Here is an 8,612-nt window from a genome sequence, read left to right on the forward strand (position 1 = left end):
ATAGTGTTTCTGAACCTCACAAAGTTGCTAAGGGCTTCTGATTTGATTTTAAGGAAATAGATCTAGAAAAACCTAGTCTAATCATCAATGAACAGAAGATAATACTTACTGCCCCCAAGTGAACTAGTCTTCATAGGACCTTCAATGTCTGTATGAACCAGCTGAAGCTTCCCAGTTGCTTTCCACTTTCTCTCCTTTAGAAAAGGCAATCTGCACTGCTTACCATACCGATAGATGCTACAAACCATATCAGGTCTTGTAATTTCAGGCAAGCCTTCAACCAGCTCTTTAGTTGCCATGTCTTACAGGGATTTGTAGTTGATGTGCCCTAACCTTTTGTGCCACAGCTCAAAGTCAGGCACTACACTGAGGAAGGCCCTTTGATTTGTAAGTTTCCAGTCAATGGGATAACATTTATTTCTCATCTCCACTGTTAACATTTCCCTACCCTTAGGATCAAAGATAGTGCAGAATTTAACTTTGAACAAAAGTGCATAGTGATTTCAGTTAGCTGCCCTGCACTCAACAAATTTTGACTTGCATCAAGAACAAAATAAACATCAGGAATATACCTGTTGCCATCTTGAGTCTCCACAACAACTATTCATATGCCTAAGATCTTCATGAATGAACCATCACCAATCTCAACTCTAGCTCTGTAGCTTCTGTTGATAGTAGTGAACTGTTCAATATCTCTTGTCAGATGGTTAAAGCAAGCATTGTCTATTAGCCACACATTCTTCTTTGTTGATCTCCCTGTTTCCTGAACCATGAAAAGTACTTCATCTGAGCTTTCATTCTTCTCAGCAATTGTAGCTTTTTCATCCCCACGAGTCTCTTTGTTTTTACATACTCTTTCCACATGGCCAAGCTGATTATAGGACCTACATTTTACATTAGGCCTGTACCAGCAATACTTAAGTGAATGAGTAGTTTTCTTACAATGAAAACATGGAGGATACTTAGTCTTCTATTTTTCAATCTTCTCCTTCACTGTTTTCTTCCCTTTTTCCTTCTTTTCAGATTCATTCTTCTTCGAGCTATTACCTCAAATCTTCAAATTTTTTGTTTTGGCAACCAAGGCACTATTGAGAGCATTTTTCTAACTGAATGCTTTTCTTTGTTCAAGAGCTTATAAGGCATTCACAAACTCTTTCAGAGTAATCTTTTCCATATCCTTAGAATCCTCTAATGAGGAAACTTTGGATTCATACTTTTTTGGAAGGCTGACAATCATCTTTTGAACTAACTTGTCCTCAGCTATAACTTTGCCTAATATCTCAACTGATTCACCAATGCCATCATTTTACCAAAAAACTCCCTAATTGATTCATCCTCCTCTATTGTCAGCATTTTAAATTGTCTAAACAGATTCAATGTTTGAATCTGTCTAGTCCTATCACTTCCAAAACATTCATCTCTCAAGTGCTCCTATACATCCTTAGGATTGTCTAAATGCATAATCCTAGTGAAGACTTCATCAGACACAGCAGAATGTAAATATGATAAAGTTTTATGCCTCCTGGCCTTGTTTTCTTCAAACTGTCGAATCTGAGCTAAGGTGGGATTGGCATGCCTCTAAGTCGGGTCCTCTCCAGTCTCCACAACCTCCTAGATACTCAATGCCTTGAGGTACGCTTTCATCTTCATTGACCAGATTGCATAGTTCTCACCATTGATCATTGGTAAAGAAGCAGCATTAAATCCTGATGAAGCCATTACTAAACCTTGCAGAAAAGAACAAATAATTACTTCAGCTAACAGAGGAAGAAGATAACGTCACAATCCCTTAAGATCACTAATACATCTCTGATACCATGTTGCGATTTGATAGGTTTTAGCAATAAACAAATAAAGGTAAAAAGAGCAGAGAATGAAGGATCTGAAAAAACAATTAGTGAGCTCAAAAACAGAGGCTCTCACACACTTTCATCTATTCATTTTCACCTTTATATACTGACTAATTAACAAGAAATAACCAACAAATTAACAACCGTAGAGAATCTCAAAGAAGGAGAATGAAATCGGTTGGCTGTGCACTGAAATCCATGTATTGGTTTCAGTGCCAAGCAATGGCTACAAACGAGAAAGAAAACACTTGGCTTAACAACCAGCAGACATAAAAAACGACACTCACAAGTTGTGTTTAACACAGTAAAACAAGAAACGACATATGCTAAAGTCGTATTACAAAAACAAAAAGTAAACATAAATGAAACGACACAAGGCTTGGTGTATTGGCTGCTAAAGTGAGAAAACGACACCGTACTACTCATCCCTCTTCTTCCTCTTCCTTCTTCAACCTCTAACTCTTCCTACCAAGTTTGCTCCTTGAATTTCTAGAATTGTGATCATCTTCCAACAGACCCCTTTAATTACAAAAAACTTTCCATCATAGCAGAGAATATATTAACATTATGTTCATGTAGAATTATATTCTTTCTGCTTCTTGAAATAGAGATATAAACTTCAACATAACTAAAAAGAAAATTCTCATGCATCTAGGTAGGTATAAGATTACATTTACAGGTGCGATAAGTCATTTTTCGTACCAAATAATGTTTGATCAAGGCTGTTGTTTGAGAGATATTCATAAACAAGGAGTCTTTCATTTCCCTCAATGCAGCACCCATACAGCTTCACAAGATTGCAATGTTGAACAACAGATATAGTTGCAATTTCTACTGCAAACTGATCTCTCCCTTTGTGGGATACTTCAAACAATTTTTTTATAGCAACAGCTCTCCCATCTCTAAGAATCCCCTGTACATCGAGTACATCTTTTATTGATAAAAACGAAGTATAATAAAGATGTAACAGTACTTTTAGTTCATTAATTAGTTATATTCCATTATTAGGTGCTGCACCTGACTGGGGAGAAAAATAGTTCTTGTAGTTCACTACTCGTACTGGTTTGTGGTGAATGTTTGGTTGAGTTAGAGGCTGAACGATCAAACTGGACTACACCTAGTGATTCGCAACTATTTTTTCCCAATTACACTAACTTTTATGATTTCTTTATTAAAGAGGTGATTAAAAGAAATCTCGTATAAGTTAAATTTGGGTTATTATAAGCAACATAAATGTAATAAGGGATCATTGCACTTATTATCAAATGGTTTTAGATTCTATGTCTATCCTAAAATTTAATATAATTTGAGAACAAGTACCTTTGTAATAGACGTGTTATCAAATTAGTTTTGAGTTTTTTGGTGATTTGACAAGTAGGCACTGTGAGCACTGTATATTTAGTGTAAAGATAAGGAGATTGAGGGTCTCATTTCACCTATAGCAAAAGAAAAGGAGCAGTGTGACAAGATTACAAAATGGGATATCTAGTTCTGAAAGTTGAATACATCGTTTTCTCCTGGTTGGTCTTTGGTTAGAACGATGGCTCACCTTTTTTTTTTTATTTTTTAAAGGCAATGACTCACCTTATAAACATGTCCAAACCCTCCCTGTCCTAGCTTATTTGATGGACTGAAATCTTCAGTGGCAGTTTTTAGTTCAGCATAAGCAAATGCTTGTGGTGTAGCGTCCATATCGATTAGTTCCTTATGTTTGACGGTATTTAGCATCTTTCCCCTCTTCTGGTGAATATAGACAACTGCCAAAACTGATAGACAGGTTATAGTAACGCCAAGAATAGTACTTAGAATTATCAGCCTTGTCTTCACACGTTTTGGAGGCTTGAGCTTGTTAATTGTGGGAACAAAATCTGCAACGAATTAAAAATCTACCTATCAACAAATATACTCCACATAATTAATGGAGTCCTTAACTTTCAACCATCTAATTGCACTGAATCATGAAATACTTGGAGTAGCACTGATTGCTGATACAGTAGGTCCATATGTACCTTGAGCAGGCATGCAACAAGTCCCCTTTCCAGCCTAAAACAAATGAATTTCGAGGTAGTTTTTTGATACCTTGGCCATGAATTGTTTTGGAACTGCTTGGAATAAGGCCTTATTGGCTTCCTTTCGGATGTCAAAACCCTTTACTCAAGCTCTCCCTGCAGATAAATTGAAAACATGTATAGTAACTTATAACCTTAAAGCTTCACATGATTAAATAAGTAGATGAATTGTGCTAGCTTTAGGATGAAAATAAGCACCTGAATATAGATGTCAGAAACTCGCCTCCCTACATTTAGACCAAAACACTTTCCATATACTGTCATTCAAACAAAATTTAGTTCCTGTTTCATTTTTAGATACTCCTGATTATGCTATTGATATTATGGATTCAATTGTTAAGATAATTTTTGATTCAAAGGATTTTGGTTTGTGTTCTTTAACTCAAGGATTATATTGATTGTGTTTGGCTCGTACTAATATTTATGCCACCTTATATAATGTCAAAAGAGTTGCCAAAAGGTCCTACATAAAGGAAACATCTTCCATGCTATGACATAAAAGGTTTGGGCACATCTCCAAAGAAACAGTGGAAAAGATGATAAAGCATAACATCTTTCCTACTCTTATTTTTAAAGACTTGGAGACATCTTTTGATTGTTATAGGGACAAGATGACAAAAATAAAAGGAAAAAGGTCACATAGAAGTTTCAATCTCTTCGAACTTATTCATACTGACATAAGTGGACCATATACTCCTACCATTTGCAATCATAGATATTTTGTAACCTTCATTGATGATTTTTCTCATTATGGTTATATGTTCCTAATTAAAAAAAAATTAGAAGCTTTTGATAAATTTGAAAATTTTAAAACTGAAGTTGAAACAATTGGGAAATATCATTAAGGTTGTCAAATCTAATAGAGGTGGCCCATATTATGATAGACATGACACAACTAGACAACAAAAAGGTCCATTTTCCAAATATTTAGAGAGTTATGGAATAGTGCCCCATTATACTATGCTTGGTAGTCATGAATAAAATGATGTGGTTGAAAGACGAAATTGCACTTAAAGGATATGATGAGGAGTATGATGAGTGGAGCTGATTTACTTGAATTCTTACGGGGAGAAACAATTAAAACAACATTGTACATCTTAAATAGAGTTTGCACCAAGTTGGTGCATAAAACCCTTTATGAATTATGGACAAGACGAAATCCTAGTCTTAATCATTTACATGTGTCTTTATGATCCTAATGAGACTAAGATACAATATCGATCCGCTCATTGTTATTTTATTGGGTACCCAAATTGGTCCATGGATTATAGATTTTATTGCTCAAATAGAAATGGTAAAATTATTAAGGCAAAAATAATTAAGTTTATAGAATTAGATATGGCTGATACTAGTTGCTATAAAGTTAAAGATGTAAAAGAACATATTGAAATAGTAAGAATTCCTATATCCATTCAGAAAGATATTGTTGTGCATATAGAAGTTGGGGAACAAGAACAAGTACAACCAATTCTTGATGAAGTCCTTCAAAATCAAAATATTGTAGATGAACCACAAAGAAGATCCACTAGGATAAGGAAGCTTGCTCTTTCTCTTGACATATAGGAATTCTATCTTGGAAAGGGTGATTATGATATTGGTCATGTAGTTGATCTAGTAACTTTTTCAAAAACTATTTCTAGTCCTTAATTAGATTTGTGGCGGGATGCAATGTGCAATGAGATACAATCTATGTCATATAATAATGTATGGGAACTTGTTGAGCTACCATTGCAAACCCATTGGTTGTAAAATGGGTATACAAGACCAAGAAAGATTCCAAAGGAAAGATTGAGAGGTTTAAAGCTAGATTGGTTGTCAAAGGTTTTACACACAGAGAAAAAATTGATTATAATGAAACATTTTGTTCTATATCGTTTAAAAATGTTTTTAAGATTATCATGGCACTAGTGTCTCATTAAGATTTAAAGCTACACCAGATGGATGTTAGGACTACCTTTCTAAATGGAAATCTTGTTGAAAAGTGTCTATATGTTGCAGCTTGAGGGATTTAAGGAAGATGGCAAAAATCATTTTTTGTGAAGACTTAAAAAGTCTATTTATAAGCTTAAACAAGCTTCTCGCCAATGGTATCTTAAATTTGATGAAGACATCACCTCCTTTGGTTTTGTTGAGAGCAAGGTAGACAGATGTATATATCACAAAATCAGTGGGAGTAAGTTTGTCTTTCTTATTTTGTATGTTGATGATATCTTACGTGCAAATAGTGATTTAAGGATGCTAAAAGAGACTAAAAAATTATTGTCTAGCCAATTTGACATGAAAGATATTGGGGAAGCATCTTATGTTCTTGGAATTGCAATCTATAGGGATCGATTTTGTCACTTATTGGGACTCACTCAGAGTGCATACATTGATCGAGTGTTAAATGGATTTTCCAAGCTTGATTGTAAAAATGGAGATGTGTCAGTTGTTAAAGGTGATAAATTAAACTTGGCACAATGTCTAAAAAACGATGTTGAGAGGGAGTCAATGAAAGCAATACTATATGCTTGTGCAGTAGGAAGTTTAATGTATGCCTAAGTGTGCACAATGTCAAACATTGCCTTTGCAATGGGTCTTTTAGGAAGATACTTGTCTAATTCGATTAAAGATCATTGTGAAGCTGCAAAGAAGGTGATGAGATACTTGAAGAAAACCAAGGACTATATGCTAATTCATTAAAATGTTGAATACCTTAAGCTAGTGGGTTATATGGATTCAGACTTTACCAGTTGTTCAGATGATAAGAAATCCAAATCAGCATACATCTTTATGTTAACAACTGGTGCAATATCTTGGAAAAGTGTAAAACAAACACTTATGACCTCATCCACTATGCAATGGTGCAGCTATAGATGAAGTTTGGTTAAGAAATCTTATTAAAGAATTATTTGTGGTTAACTCTATTGCTAGAACCATACAATTGTACTATGATAATGCTGCAGCAATTATGTTTACTAATAATAATAGGAATATCACAATGGCTAAGCATATAGAGATAAAGTATTTGAAAGTTAAAGAACTTGTGAAAAATGGTGACATTGTAGTAGAACATATTGGAACTAATGGTATGATTGTTAATCCTCTGACCCAAGTGCTACGCACTATCACCTTTAAGAAATATGTTTTTAACATGGGCGTTTTAGACTCTTTTGATGTGCTTGGTTAGTGGGAGGATTTGACATTGTTCTATTTTAAGCTTTTGCCATGTGTGTAAAGAAATATTCCAACCCTTGACCATTAATCTCATGCTCCTATCCTAAATGCCCTACAATTATTGAAATGTAGAAGGAAAATTAAATAAGATAAAATAATAAAGATAAACAAACCAAGTAAATAAAACAAATGTTATTTTTATTTTTAAAATTAAGGGAAATAAAGTTGGATATTGAATCATAATTAATTAAGGCTTGAGATAACACATAATTAATTACTAGCTTGACTCTCGAAGTCCTAAGTGGAGTCTCCAAGCTATTGTAATGTGCGGGTCTAGGAACCCTGATCGCTAGATGTGAAAAAACTGGGAGTCGCCACCGATCTTTTTTATCTAGGTGCTATTGATCACCTACTAAATTTGTTCCATTCAATGAAGTCCTAAACTGGTTTTAGGTTCATCGAAGAAACAATAGTTTGGTCTGTGAATTTTTAAAGTTGGGTTCGGGAGTACGATTATGCATGGGGAAGGATTAGCACTTCCGTAACGCCCATTCCACGAATGGTACCATATAATCCTATGCTATCCTATAGAAGCCTTAATTTTTAAAATTATTTCATTGTGTTTCCTTAATCTTTATTTGTTTATTCTAGTAAATCATGTTACAACCTATTGTTGTGTCGTGCACCTGATGCAATCATAAAATACATGTCATAAACATTGGTAAAATGTCAAATGAAAACCTATTATTGAGATTATTCCCCGAATCTACCTATCAAATTGGCAAGACTCAAGGATAGTCTCTCACCTAGGGAATCACTCGAGAAAACTTACCTTCACAAGTTTATTGGGTAAATCTCATCATCAGAGTAATCATTCGTATTTAAAAATAATATTTTCGTGGATGCAAACCATAATACAAGCAAAAGCCTTTTATTTAAGACATTCTTTGAGCCCTCCCATCGTACTAGTGGGACTCAAAGGTGTCCTTTCACCTTGAGAATTTACCGAAAGAACTCACCTTTACAAGCTCCCTCGAAAAGTTTTATTATCGAAGCCTTGACTCGTACACAAAATACGTCTACATGCCATGACATTTAGCGATGCAGTGATGATGTGTAATATACCTATAAATTGCAATATTTATTTTTTAACCTTCTAACAACTCTTTTGTTATTTCTTTCAAACTTCATTTTTCATTATTCATCTTTGTGTACATACCACTAACTTCAAATAAAACTAAAAACAAACCTTTTAAATAATAAAGCCTAATTAAAATTAAACTAACAAGTAAAATGGCCTAACAAACATAAAAAACAATGTAAGCCAACTCAATGAAATAACCCAACTAACCAAGTCAAAAAAAAAATCCATACCAAGTTTGGACTGTTAAAGCCCAAAGTCCAATGAACCCAATAGCTCCCCCTAGGTACCTCTAAAACGAGTCCGTTTTACCTCTCCAACCTTAGGTAAAAAAAGTTTTTCACCTCTTCCTTCCATTTTCCTCTTTTATTGTCTCTCCCTACTTGGCGGCACCCC

This window comes from Theobroma cacao, chromosome 7, assembly GCF_053813885.1.
Source record: "Theobroma cacao isolate CCN51 chromosome 7, ASM5381388v1, whole genome shotgun sequence".
Lineage (NCBI taxonomy): Eukaryota > Viridiplantae > Streptophyta > Magnoliopsida > Malvales > Malvaceae > Theobroma > Theobroma cacao.